This window comes from Euprymna scolopes, chromosome 2 (assembly GCF_053919585.1).
Source record: "Euprymna scolopes isolate OS-2025 chromosome 2, ASM5391958v1, whole genome shotgun sequence".
Lineage (NCBI taxonomy): Eukaryota > Metazoa > Mollusca > Cephalopoda > Sepiida > Sepiolidae > Euprymna > Euprymna scolopes.
This window is the reverse complement of record NC_136483.1, coordinates 26,260,611-26,275,566: the sequence shown is the minus strand read 5'-3', so window position 1 is coordinate 26,275,566 and position 14,956 is coordinate 26,260,611. Positions and strand designations below refer to the sequence as shown.

Genomic DNA, 14,956 nt, shown 5'->3' with positions numbered 1-14,956 from the left:
GAAGAAACAAGCAACGATAAAACCTTGTTGCTCTTAGTGTATGGAGTAAACAATCTTCAATCTTGAAAGTTAACTAATAGCTGATCTTTTTGAGCTCTGTTTAAAAGTTCACCTGAAAAAATACATTCAGGACATTGCTAAAGCTGCTGCAAAAAAGGTAGGCTCCCTTTTCCATGTTATAAAATTACCCACACCGGAGAGTATTCTGAGCGTATTCACAAAGTCACTGCATGAGGTATTGTTGCCACATCTGAGCCGGTGCATCAACCTCTAGTCTCTCACTTTTAGACAGGGTCTAAAAAAGTGTAAAATCTAATAGGAACCACACTATCAGCCAAGCTTCAACTTCTGTCCCATCACTGAAATATTGCATTTCTGTGCGTGTTGTACAAGTATTTTAATGGTATACGCTTTTATGAACTGAGAGCATTTGCGCCTCTTTGACATACATACTTCAAACTAACCCAATAAGCAGCAAAATCCCACCTCTTCATTGTTGAAGTCCTTAGATGCAGGAAAGCCTTAGTTTCTTCTCTTGAACTGCTAGAGTTTGGAATTCCTTCCTGTTTCTCTAACTGTACTAATCTGCTGACGTTTAAATGTAATATGAATAGATATTTCACCACAGTTTCCTGTTAGACATAATCTCAAATAGTAGCTCCTTACATTCCAAGTGGCAATATGTATGAAAAAGTAAAAAAAAACAAATAGAAAAAAACAATTGCTATATATTACAGTCATGTAGTTCATTTTATCATATATATATATATGTCATCAACATACAGTACTGTTTCATTGTGTCACAACTCATCAGTGTGGCTAGACATACACCTTTCTCCAGCCGTGGTTCAAACTTATGACCATCGAATTGGCAATCAGTTGTTCTAACCATCGGACCACGAATCAATGCCTAAATATTTCTGCTTGAGTCTGTATTAAATCCACACCCGCCATCGCTTACTGTGCTTAAACCATAAGTTTGTTTACAAATAAATTAATAGTAGGCTTCACTTAATGCTTAAATATGTGTTGAATGAAAATATATTTACAAAGTGCTTAAACAACCCCAATCATCATTTATATATATATATATATATATATATATATATATATATATATATATATATATATATATATATATATATATAAAACACCCCCAATAATCATTTATAAATATATATATATACACACACACACACACACATACACATACACACACACATACATATATATATATATATATATATATATATATATATATATATATATATATATATATAGTAATTTATAAAATATATATGGCGATTAAGCTACACTGAATATTTTGCGTTTCATCCAACTATAGGATTCGTCAGGCTTATGCGCATAAGCCTGATGAATCCTATAGTTGGATGAAACGCAGAATATTCAGTGTAGCTTAATCGCCATATATATTTTATAAATTACTAACTAGCTCTACCTACGTATTGAGCACTTTTGAAGTAAATACTTAAAGTTTACACATAAATCTATACTTTCGTATATTAAATTTATGCGAATAAATGAAGTAGTTATATATATATATATATATATATAACAACCCAATCATCATTTATAATTTATATATATATATATATATATATATATATAACAACTCCAATCATCCGATTGGACAAGTGTCATTCATCTACACTGGCACTGTCCTTTAGACTTATATCAGGGTGCAGTATAGTTTTCTAAAGTCTCAGGAAGACATCACCTCATGCATTACTTTGCCTTTGGGATGGGCAATTGATTTATTGTTGGTCGTTCTTGTTCTGATGGTTATGACCATGCCAACTTTTGTAACCATCCAACGTGTTTCCTGCTTTATCGGAGTTGGATTACATTCATTAAAACTGACCTCCTGTCACATCGAATCTTTGATCAAGATATTTCTTATCCTCTCCTTTTTCCCCTGGAGCACGTGAAAAAGTGTTTTTTTTTTATTTTTAATACCTCCCAAACCAAGTTAGTCTCCTTTCATTGCTAACACTTGAATCCTGGCTTTTTCCGAATTGAAATCATTATGAGCTGAGAGTAACTTTGCTCAGGCAAAATTCTCTGTGCAGAATCTGTGACTCTACTGCATGGCAGTTTCTCTCTAGATTGCTTGCAACATATTAATAATAAAAAAGGAGGAAAATAAAAAGATGTGTCGGCCGTAAGGGTTACGGCCCCTTAGTTACATGTTGTCTGTGGTTCTGATCAATCGTTCTCATGAAATAATTACGTGATGCATTCACATGGCAAAAATGACAATACGCATTAACAAACGCTGGTTTATATATATACGAATGCCTTTATTACCATATAGGGTTTAATCTTCTCAAAAAAAAAAAATTTTCATACAGTACTTAACATAAGTGAAAAAAAATATATTCCCTTCTCTTTTTTTTTTTTTTGATGTTATGAAAAAGGATTCTTAAGTCCAAAATGTAAAGAACAATTAAACATGAATGTTACAAAATTTGATTGGTTGTCCATCGGGGATGGGAGTGAGACTGGATGTTGGATGGAGTGACAAAAGATATGAAATAGTGTGCACTTGCGATAATCCAGATCACATAAAATATCCAAAGGAAATAACATTTCATTGATTTCAAAGTTTTCTGAGAACCTTGATAAGCAAGAAAAAACATCAGTCCATCTTTTTCTTTACGTTCTTTTGCCATGAGAATTTTCTTCGTTCTTTTCTGGGAAATATTTCCATTTTCCTTTGGCGAGTAATTCCTTGTGGCATGGTGGAAGATCAATTCTCCTCACAGGCTTGACTTTCACAACTCCATATGTTGTTTGGTGTAAGTCTCATGTTGGATGTTAGCCGACCTTGATGAACTGGGCTAATGCATCCAGCATTCTTTTTAGCAGCTTCTTATTTTGGCCACATCGTACAGGTAGATCCGATTGAAATCCAAACAGGGTTTTTAAATTCTTTTGCATTTCTGTGCAAAACAACAGCATCTTCACTCTTTTTCCTCAACCTCATCTGTATGAATTGGTTTGGGACCATAGCAACGGAGCCTGTTATGCCGTAGATTCGCATAGTAGTGCAGTTGATAAGATGCTGGACTTTCCACATCTTCATCGTATGCCGGCTTCATCTCGAACGTCTTCTTCAGAGCGTTTTCTTATGCTTGTGCCCTTTTTTTCACAACTTTTTTTTCACAACTTTTTTTTCACAACTTTTTTTTCACAACTTTTTTCTTTAAATTACTTAATTTCCTTTTCTTTTTACTTTTGGGAAAGAGGTGGCACAAATAATGAGAGAGAGAAGTGGGGAAGATACTGTGACTGGGGTATGGATGGGGGGTCATCCATCTGGATCATTTCAGCTAGGATTTAAGTTGTGGCCTTTTAGAGGATGATGGGGGGGCGGTAATCATAACAGAAAGCGAGAGGGCAATCTAGCTTTCCAGCATTATACCTCAGTCTTGATTCTACCCCACAAAATGAACGGTTTTCCTCTTGAGGAAGCCTCATCGTTTGATAATCTTCTAGGACTGGTCTTCACTTCAGATCTGAAATGAATGAGATACATCAAATCTGTTACTAAGGTTTTTGAAGAAATGGTTGAATCATTTTACCAGCATGAAAAGTACCTAAGACTCTAGATGGAATGCTCTATTTGCACGAGAATTATATACTTTCTAAAATAGAGTATGGTTGCCACATCTGAGGAGGTGCCACTTGGAGCATACTTCTGTCATGACAGAGTACAGAATCGACTTTGAAATCTAACAGGGCTGTTTGTTTATTTTCACCACAGGGGAGACGTTGCTAGTCTTTTGATATTTTCGACTGAGCTCCTACCTCTGTTTTGTCCTGTAAAGCATTCACAGCCAGCACTCGTCTCGCTACAACTACTAGAAATAATTTTCCTATTTTCCTCTGTGTACCTAAAACTAAACAGAGTTTCCATGAAGAAGGTTTCTTTCCAAGAACAACCCATCTGTGAAGCATAAAACCACAAGACGGCTTCTTAGCTGACTGTAATAAGTTTTTTTTTCAAATAAAATAAAGTAAATAATGGGAAATCAACAATTCCCTCACTACCCAACAATCATGAGGTTGTTTGCATGGCAACCGAGAAGGTTAACATGCTTGCTTGTCAGTTTGCCTCAAACTCTACTTTGGACCCAGCAAACCACTCCCTCCTTGACTTTCCTTTGCAGACAGAAACCACACTAGATGATCTGAAAATCATCCCTTCTCAAGTACATGATATCATAAAAAACTAGACACCTCAAAAGCATGTGAACCTGATCTCATCCCGGCTGTACTATTAAAAAAATGCTCTGCTGAGATTGCTTCAGTTTTCTCCAAACTCTTCAATAAATGCCTTAATGAATCATGCTTTCCTGACTGCTGGAAAACTGCTCCTGTGGCACCAGTTTACAAGAATTCTGATGAAAGAACTGACCCACTAAATAATCGCCCCATGAGCCTCCTCCCTCTTTTCACCAAAATATTTGAGTCCATAATTAATCAAGCTTACAGTTGCTAAACTTCAGTTCGACCATCAATATGGAATTAGGCAAGCCCGTTCTACTGCAGATATTTTAACTGTAATCTCTAAGGTAGGGAAGGGAAGGGCAGTAGCTCTAGATATATCTAAGGCTTTTGATAGGGTATGGCACGATCGTCTTCTAAGGAAAATCAGATCCTATGATATTACTAGACGAATAATCAACATAATTAAATCTTTCTTAAATAAGAAAAGAAACCAAGTTTCCTTGATGGTAGTATGTCTAAACAATATGATATAAATGCGGGTGTATTTCAGGAATCGATCCTTAGACCTTTCTTATTTCTGATATACATAAATGACCTCCCTGATAAAATAGACTCTGAGATGGGTATATTTGCTGACGACACCACGTTCTATAACAATGATGGGAAAACAAATGAACAAATATCTAAGGCAATGATGGAAACCTTAGAGGAAAACCTCCAGTCTGTAGTAGAATGGAGTCAAAAAAGGATAGTAACATTCAATGCTGCCAAGACTAAGCTTGTTTCCTTTAATTATTACAAGAATCCTTCTCAACCCTCAATAGCTATGGCTAAAAGATACATTACCTGAAAGTACTTCTTTCAAACTTCTCGCCTTAACATTCACAGGGAACATGAGTTGGAACAGATACAAGAGCATTGCCAAGGCTGCTGCAAAGAAGGTGAGCTCTCTCTCTAACATGCTTGAAAGTTACTCTTGCCTGAAAGTATCCTGTACCTCTACAAGGCCACCATTTGCCCATGCAGTATTGTTGTCACATTTGTGCTGGTGCATCTGCTGCTAGTCTCTCACTCCTGGACAAAGTTCGAAATAGAATCGCAAACCTGATCGGTTCTGAACTGTCATCTAAGCCTCAACCTCTGTTCCATCAACGAAATGTTGCATCTCTCTGTCTGTTTTATAAGCATTTTAATGGTGGATGCTCCAATGAACTACAAATCTTTGTACCCCCTCGACGTAAATACCCCCGACAAACCCAACAAGTAACAAAATATTACCCCTACACAGTAGAGATCCCTAGAAGTAAGAAAGCCTTCTACTCTAATAGTTTCTTCCCCAGAACTGCTAGACTTTGGAATTCCTTTCTGGGTTCCTGCTTCCCCAACTGTGCAGACATGAGATGCAGAAGTTCAATTATAATGTGAACAGACATCTTGCTACTCAACTCCCTACATAATATTCCTGCAACTTATGTATCTGATAGTAGGCCCCTACATCAAAGTGGCACTGTGCCTTGTATGGGTTGAAAATGTAATTAAAAAAAAATATCCAATTGTTGTGGTTGCAAGGTTGAACAATAATTAGTAAGGAAATACAATGAAGACACAAACAACAAGATAACGCAATAATAAGTGTATTAAAGAAAAGGTATATTTACAATATGTACAAATGACGGTGTCGAGTCAGAGAGTCTTGGTGGGAGGACATGTACGCTCTTCGGCGTCACTTCTGGAGGCATTTGAGTAAGACACACAAAGGCCAACCTAGGCTTGCCATTTATAGTGTTATGTTATTCGCATATGCAAATAAGTGGTTGCCACCACACCTTTTTTTTTTTTTTTTTTTTTTTTTTAATTACATTTTCACCCCAAACAAGGCACATTGCCACTTTAATGTAGGGGGCTACTATCAGGGGAAACATCTACTGGGGTACTATGTAGGGATTAGGGCAGCGAGATGTTGGTTCACGTTGCACTTGAACTTATGCATGTCAGTACAGTTGGGGAAGCAGTGACCTGGAATGGAATTCCAAAGTCTAGCAGTTCTGGGGAAGAAACTACTGGAGTAGAAAGATCTTTTACATCTAGGGATCTCTACAGTGTGGGGGTGGGATTTTGTAGCTTGTCGGGTCTGTCGAGGGTGTTCACGTCGTGGGGGCACAAGTGCTTGCAGTTCTTCAGAGCATTCACCATTATAATACTTGTAGAACAGGCAGAGGGATGCAACGTTTCGACGATGGGACAGAGGCTGAAGTTTTGATGCCAGTTTAGGGCCTATCAGATTTGCGACTCTCTTTTGAACCCTGTCAAGGAGCGAGAGACTAGTAGCCGATGCACCGGCCCAAATGTGACAGCAATACTCCATACATGGGCGAATAGTGGCCTTATAGAGGTACAGGATACTTTCGGGTGTTAGAAGTTTTCTAGCACGGTAGAGAGAGCCCACCTTCCTCGCAGCGGCCCTGGCAATGCCCTCGATGTAATTGTTCCAGCTCATGTTTCCTGTGAACGTTAGGCCAAGGAGCTTGAAAGACGTACTCTCAGCTAAAGAGTTGTTGGCCATTGCTATAGGCGGTAGAGAAGGTTTCTTGTAATTATTGAATGAAACCAGTTTTGTCTTGGTGGCATTGAACGTTACCATCCATTTTTGTCCCCATTCCACTACTGATTTGAGGTCATCCTCTAGTGTTTCTGCCATTACTTTAGATATATGTTCATTTGTTTTCCTGTCGTGCCTGCTATAGAGTGTGGTGTCATCAGCATATATACCCATCTCAGAGGCAATTTTGTCGGGGAGGTCATTTATGAATATCAGGAACAGCAGGGGACCAAGGATAGATCCCTGGGGCACTCCCGCATTTATATTATATTGTTTAGACGTACGACCGTCGAGGACAACCTGGATTTTTCTCTTATCTAAGAAGGATTTAATTATGTTAAGTATTCTACCAGTGATACCGTAAGATCACCCCCCTCCCAAGATTTGAAGTCACACAGATTTCAATATCTTTTTCTTTTTGGGTTTACCATTAATGGTTCATTCACTTTTCTTTTCCTACCTGATCTTCGGGGTTCAGGTGCATTTTGAGGCGGTTCCAAATTAAAAGATTCGTATATGATATCTATGATGTTCTCCTCTTCGACTGTTGTCGTATCATCATCATCTTGGATATGACGTTTTTTTATCTGATTTAGGTGCCTTTTATGTATATTCTGTGGACCTTTAATCATGTATGTACAATCACCAATGCGTTTATCCACTACTCCACATTCCCAGTAAGATGTGTTATTTCTGTAGCACTTAAAATATACTCGATCTCCCGAGTTATATTTCTTTCTTCTCGTGCGTGTAGTGTTTCGGATAATTGCCTGCCTTGGTAATAGTTTGTCAAACGCTGATTTTACCTTTCTGGCAAACATTAGATCAGCTGGTGATATGTTTGATGGTGTACTAGGATGTGGTGTAATCCTATATACTTGCAAGAATTGTTGCAACGCCTTTTCTGTTGGTGTTCCAATGGATTTCTTTAACGCTCGTTTTAGCGTGTCCACGAACCTTTCCGCGAGGCCGTTTGACCTTGGATGATACGGCGGAGTCGTGATGTGCTTCACTCGGAATGTGTCGCAAAATTCCTTAAACTCTGCGGATGTGAACTGCGTTCCATTGTCAGTGACCAGTGTGTCTGGTACACCGAATCTTGCAAACAACTCGTGTAGGAACCCTATTGAGTTGTTCGTTGTTGGATTCCTGCAACGCATTACCTCCGCCCATTTTGTGAAACTATCCACTACAATTAAATAATAGTTTTCACCTACTGGACCAGCGAAGTCCATGTGGATTCTCGACCATGGTTGGTCGGTTTTCGGCCAAGGTTTGTGTACTATAGGTGGAGATTTTGCCGCTAACTGGCATCCTTTACATTTATCAATTGTTGTCGCTATGTCAGTGTCCATGTTACGCCAGTACACGTAGCTTCTCATTAACGACTTCATTCGATTTATCCCCGGATGTCCTGTGTGGAAATCTCTTAACATCCTATTCTGCAATGTTTTGGGTATTACCACTCTCTCTCTGTACAGTAACACATCGTCACATATGGAGAAAACTTCCTGCACCTTTGTGTCCGTTATAATTTTCTCTTTTATGTCCTTTATATATTCGTCTTTCTCGGCTTCCCTTTTAATGTCCGACAAAGTTACAGGTAGTTCCTTAATGATGTTTGCTACCATATTTTTTACTTCAACATTTGTCCGAATTGCTGCAATGACTGATTCTTCCAGATTGTGTTTCTGTGGTATCAGTCTTGACAGTCCATCCGCATGGCAAATCTTTTTTGATGCTAGATGTTGTAGCTGGAAATCGTAATTAAGTAGTATTGTACCCCAGCGCAGCAATCTATTTGCGGTGTATACCGGCAATCCTTTTTTTGATCCATAGATCGTGACTAACGGTTTATGGTCGGTTTCAAGTATGAATTGTCTACCATATAAATATCGGTGAAATTTAGTCACGGCAAAGATTATGCTCAACGCTTCTTTTTCGATTTGTGAATATGCCCTTTCGGCTGGTATCAGCGTTCTCGAAGCATGCGCTATTGGTTTTCTAGACCCATCCGGCATAATATGTTGAATGCATGCTCCTAAGCCGTAGGAACTAGCGTCACTAGCGACGACTATTTTTAAGTTTGTGTCAAAGTGCGTTAAGAATAATTCAGGTGTTAGTGCGCTCTTTATTTTGTCAAAAGCGGTTTGACATTCTTGCGTCCAGTTCCACGGTGTATCCTTTTTAAGCAGATTATTTAAGGGGGCTCGCAAGTTATGCATTCCTTCAATAAAAGATTGGTAATAATTTGCGAGTCCTAAGAAACTCTGCAAGGTTGTTACATTATCGGGTGCTGGCATATTTTTTATTGCCGCAGATCTGTCTGGGTCTGGACGTCGTCCATGTTTGTTTATTATGTGTCCAAGATACTTAATCTCGCTCATACAAAAGTCACATTTACTTTCTTTTACTTTAAAGCTGAATTCTTATATTCGAGTAAATACTTGTTTCAAATGTTCCTTATGTTCTTCTAGGGATTTGCTCCTGACAACAATGTCATCCAGGTATGCACATGCACACTCAATACCACTTAGCATGGTGTCCATCGCTTGCTGAAAGATGGCAGGCGCTACTTTGATGCCAAAAGGCAATCGGTTGTATTTGTATAATCCCTTATGCGTATTGATGCATAGTATTTTTGAGCAATTCTCCTCGACCGGTATTTGCAAATACGCGTCGCTCAAGTCTATCTTGGAGAAGATATTACCCCCATTCAACTTCGTGAATATTTCCTCTGGGCTTGGTAGGGGGTAATGGTGATCTTTTAAGAGGGAGTTGACCCCGGTCGAAAAATCTGCGCACACTCTAACTTCGTCATTCTTTTTCTTTACGTATACGGTGGGGGCTGCCCACTCGCTGTGTTCTATCTTTGATTGAATTCCCGTCTGTTCCAATCTATTTAATTCTTTATCAATCTTTTCCAACCCAGCGAACGGAACATTTCGCTTTTTTCTAAAAATTGGGCTGGCGTTTTCTTTAAGTTCAAATGAGGCCTTGAATTTATTGCAGCGACCTAAGTTAGTCGTGAATGCCTCAGGAAATAATTCTTTTAAATCGTCTTTTATATTTACTGTTGTTGGAGAAGAACATTCTAATTTTTTACAGAATGTATTGATTGGCTTATCCCATAGTCCGAATTTCTCAATTAAATCTATTCCAAACAGATTTTCACTATTTTTTAGTATGAATATTTTTAATTTCTTCGAAATCCCTTTCAATTTTATCGGGAGGACAACTTCTCCTTCAAATTTTATACCACCACCAGTTACCGTCCGGGCTTCTTTACTAGTTTTCATCATGGCCGGTTTTCCCAACTTTTTCCACGTATTCAGGTTTATTATAGAAACATCGGAGCCAGAGTCGAGTTGTAACTTTATTGATGTTTTAAATATTTCCACTTTTACGTATTTTCGCCGATCTTTGTCTAATTTTGTATTTGATTTTGTTTGCTGTACTCTCTTTCTGGTGTAATCTTTATATCTGCAGCAATCGCTTTTGTGTCCCACCTTCTTACAAATGTAGCATTTTTTCTTCTTATAAGGACAATCTGATTCCCAATGCTTTTCTGCACATCTCTTACAGTTATATCTAGGAAGAGGCTTGTTATATTGTGTACTATATCTATGGTTATTATCTTTGGAATATCCCGTTCCATTGCTTTTCTTTGTAAAGTTCTTGGTTGGTGCGTATGGTTTTCTAACTTTTCTTACATATGCCACTCCGGATTCTTCTCTATTTTTTGAATCCTTTTTTAGTGTAATGGCCCTTTCACAGTCCTCTGCTAGTTTCTGGAGGGTTAAATCTTGCTCAGATTCCAGCTTAGACAACACTCGTCTGCGTATTTCTGCATTTTTCATGGAAACTAACCCTTGAGCGAAGATCAGACATTTAAAATCTTCTACCGTTAGTTCTGCAAGCTTAAAATTATCGCAGTTTTTATTGACAACTGATGCGTATGTCAAATAATCTTGGTTGTCCATCTTTCTTAGATTCATGCACAGCCATCTTTTATGAAAAAGAGATATATTTGGATTAAATAATTCTTTTAGTAATTTTACAGCTTCCATGAACTCTAATTCCGCAGTTTTTTTAGGTAATATGTAATCTACGAATTTGCTGTGTTCTGATGTACCCAATTTTCTGAGTAAGAGGCTCACTTTCTGACTATTTGGCCAATTTTTACAGTCCAGTTGAAAAACATCCTCGTATCTTGTGTAGTATGCTTCAAAATTCTTCTCTTCCTCAGGCGCATAATGAAATGTGTCCATGCTATTAAAAATAGTTGTATGGGAGAAATTAACACTGTCGACATTTTCTCGATTACTCTTTAGTAGTTCCAGTGTTTTAACAAAACGTTCATCTTGTCTTTCTTCATATTCCAATTGTAGTTTTTTATGCCTTTCTTCCTGTTCCAATTGCAGTTTTTTCTGCTTTAATTGTGCCATTTTCTGCTTTTCTTCTTGTTCCTGCTGCCATTTCAATAATCTGTCCTCTCTCTTTTCCTCGCGGTCAGCCTGTGCCTGTATTTGTGTTTGCAAAAGCTCGTTTTGTGTAGCTTGTCTGCGTTCATCCCGCTCCGCCTGTGCTTGTAAAAATTGCATGAACATTTTTGATAAGTCTTCCATGTTTTTTTTTTTTTTTTTAGTGTGTAGTTAAAAAAAAAATATTGTACCATGTACACTATACACCGGTTTGGGTTATAACAAAAAAACAAATTGCTGTAAGCTCCTGCTTTCAATAATAATATCGCTGCTTGCAATAATATATTCTTTTTGCGAGTCACGCTGCAAAAAAAAAAAATAAAACAGGTTTATCTGGAATCACGAAATGGAATTGACTTTCCGTTTTTAGGCACTTACTAATAAGTAACTCTTTCTACAAAATAAAAGTTTGGGTTTTTTTTGTTTTTTTTTTAATCGAGTCACAATTGAATAAATGTATGCAGTACATTTAGTTCTTTGAGTTTTTTTTTCTCTAGTATTTTAGTAATTAAAATACCTCTTAAATTGAGATTACCTTTTTTTTTTTTCCCGTGACGTTTTACTGTATTATCCGTTATTCAGTGACAACTTCAAGAAAAAAAAGATCCTTTCCTTGAATTTTAGTTTTAGCTGTGGTATTTCCTTTTAGTACCGACGTCAACCAAACATTAATTAAAAAGTCCTTTAGTTGTTGTTTTGTTTACGGAGAACAGTAATTAGAATCCACTGGTGAACTTTTTTCGTAGGTTACTTCCTTGCTTTTCGTAATACGGGTCTGACCTGTCATTTTTGCGACAGAACAAAGTTCGCTTTTCGTTTGCAAGTTGGTCCTTTAGTAAGATTTGTCGTGTAGCGACAAAACAAAAATTCACTTTTACATTCGTTTGCAAGTCGGATTCCCAGAAAACGGCGTAAATTGTCGCTTTTGCCACGTTAGAGTTTTTTTTTTTTCACTTGAGTTGAAACTTCTCTTTATCGTAAAATCCGTTTGCTCGTCAACACTTTGCATTCCTTAAAAAAAATGGTCAACCTTGGCGTTGTACTTTTTTTTTTTTTTTTTTTTAAATAGTTCTTCGTCAAACTGTTATATTTGACGCTTCATATCTCGTCGCCAACTGTTGTGGTTGCAAGGTTGAACAATAATTAGTAAAGAAATACAATGAAGACGCAAACAACAAGATAACGCAATAATAAGTGTATTAAAGAAAAGGTATATTTACAATATGTACAAATGACGGTGTCGAGTCAGAGAGTCTTGGTGGGAGGACATATACGCTCTTCGGCGTCACTTCTGGTGGCATTTGAGTAAGACACACAAAGGCCAACCTAGGCTTGCCATTTATAGTGTTATGTTATTCGCATATGCAAATAAGTGGTTGCCACCACAACACCAATGTTAACAGATTCTTGTGAAGCCATCATCTTAAATATTCAATTTCTGTTCATTCCACTCATCGTTTCCAATTTTCTCAAGCAAGGACGTGCAGAGGGGTTGGGAGTGCTAGAGGTGCTCAAGCACCTGCTCCTTTTACTTCTGTTTTAAAAGTGCCCTTTTCAGAGGAATGTATTATAGGCCTGTGCCACACCATTACGATATTTTTGCTGTTTTTTTTTTCACTTGAGTACGTGCCTTGAAAAAGTTCTCTGCACATTACTGATCTCAAATTGTTCTGTGATCATCTAATTTACAAACTAATTAGTCCTTATTCTTGTGTTATCTTTGGACCGAGACCAAATTATTTTATAGAAACCTGATAAAAGAAGTAAACATCGATGTCTTTAGTAAGATATTCTAGACTCTTCATTAGGCTGGGCAAAAGAAGAACTCAGGCACCTTGACCAGAAGACTAGGAAACTAATGACTATGCGCAATTCACTAAATCCAAATGATATTGATGACTTTGCATCAAAAGGAGAAAAGGGGAAAGAGAACTGGTAAATATAGAAATCTCTGTTGATAAGACCTGGATCAGAAAAATAGGAAACTGATGACTATGCACAATTCACAAAATCCAATATTGACGATTTTATGCAAGAAGGAGAAAATGGGAAAGAGAACTGTTAAATATAGTGAATAAGACAATAAAGGGTAGGAAAAATACATAAACATAAACACAGATCATTGCTGCAAGAAACTGCAGAAAAATGAACAATGTAGGGAACACTGAAACTGAACACAAAATGATGAGAAAAATGAGAAGAAAAGCAGCAACATGGACGATTCATAAGACTGAGCCGAAAACAGAAACATGAAAACACCTAGACATGGTCGCAAAAAGGTCATCTAAACAAAGAAATGGAATTGCTGTTGACAGCAGCACAGAACAATATTATTAGAATAAACTATAGCAAATCTAAAATAATAAAACCCAAGAAAACAGGCAATATAGACTTTGTGGACAAAGGGATGAAATGATAAATCACATAATAAGTGAATGCAGCAAACTAATCCAAAAGGAATACATAAACAAACAGAATTGCATGGGAAGTGCAATTTGAACATGCAGATAAATGGTACAGATGCAAATCATATACCGTATTGGTAAATAAGAATAGAAAATCGATTAGATGAAGTTAAGTACAAACTCATTCAAGCAAGAAGACCGGGTATGTTATTAGTAAAAAAAAAAAAAAAAAAACTCAGCTAAATCATACATTTCGTCATTCCAGCAGGTCACAGAGTGGAAATCAAGAAGACAGGAAAATAAAGCAAATACATGAACTTTGCCAAAAAACTGAAAGGAAAATGGAACATGAAAAAAATCACTATCTTACCAATAATTGTAAGAGCACTAGGAACAGTTCGAAAAATTTGGGAAAATGACAAGGAGTAATTGGAACTAAAGAGAAGATTGAGATTGTATGGCTTCAATCTTCTTTTCAGTTCCATTTTCTCCTTGTCAAACAGCAATGATTAAAACAGACAAAACTACTTGAATTCGGAAACCAACCAATATAACTAACAAATGCTAACTTGCAACAAATAATTTTAAATAGAAATAAACAAAAACAAAAAATAAATAACATATAAATAAGACATCACACGAACCTTAGGGAAGGGGTGAAACTACCAGAAATTTAATGAAATACCCTCCTCTCTTCATACGCACATAAAATAAATTCACACACACACACACACACACACACACACACACACACACACACACACACACACACACACACACACACATGTATGTAGTAACACCAGCTTCGGTTGGTTAAAGAGGAATGATAAGACCAAGGATAGAGAGCACTATCCAGACCTCCACTGAAAAAGTACAGCAAAAGTCAATGCTTGTTGCTAGCAAGAAACCAATAGTAAACAACTGTTGCAATAATACAAGTGATTATTGAACAAGGTAAAGAGTACTGGAAACGTGATGTTGTTCATCTTTCTCCTACGGCCACAAGGCTAGGAAAGTGGAATTTGAAAAAGCAGCGCCCTAGATAAAATACACGCTAATCTGCAAAAAATACGTGAGCAGCCATATCTGTATTCCCGTTAGAGGCGCTCCATGGGATGGTCGAGCTCCTTAAAACAAGCTACCTAAAAAAAATGGCCTGTACTCTGGTGGCTTTTGGAGCCGAGGGAAAGCTCAGACTTAAGGAGAACACGGTT

General features: G+C 37.3%; 1 long non-coding RNA gene across 1 annotated transcript in view; it reads right to left on the bottom strand.

Moving 5' to 3' along the window:
* Nucleotides 1-2,326: 2,326 nt before the first annotated feature.
* The window catches only part of LOC145290028 (uncharacterized), a 105,427-nt gene continuing 92,797 nt past the window's right edge, over nt 2,327-14,956 (bottom strand). The window contains exons 2-3 of the long non-coding RNA XR_013869314.1: nt 3,205-3,539; nt 2,327-3,162 (exon numbers count right to left, since the gene is read on the bottom strand). This is a non-coding gene — a long non-coding RNA (uncharacterized LOC145290028). The remainder of the gene's footprint in view (nt 3,163-3,204; nt 3,540-14,956) is intronic.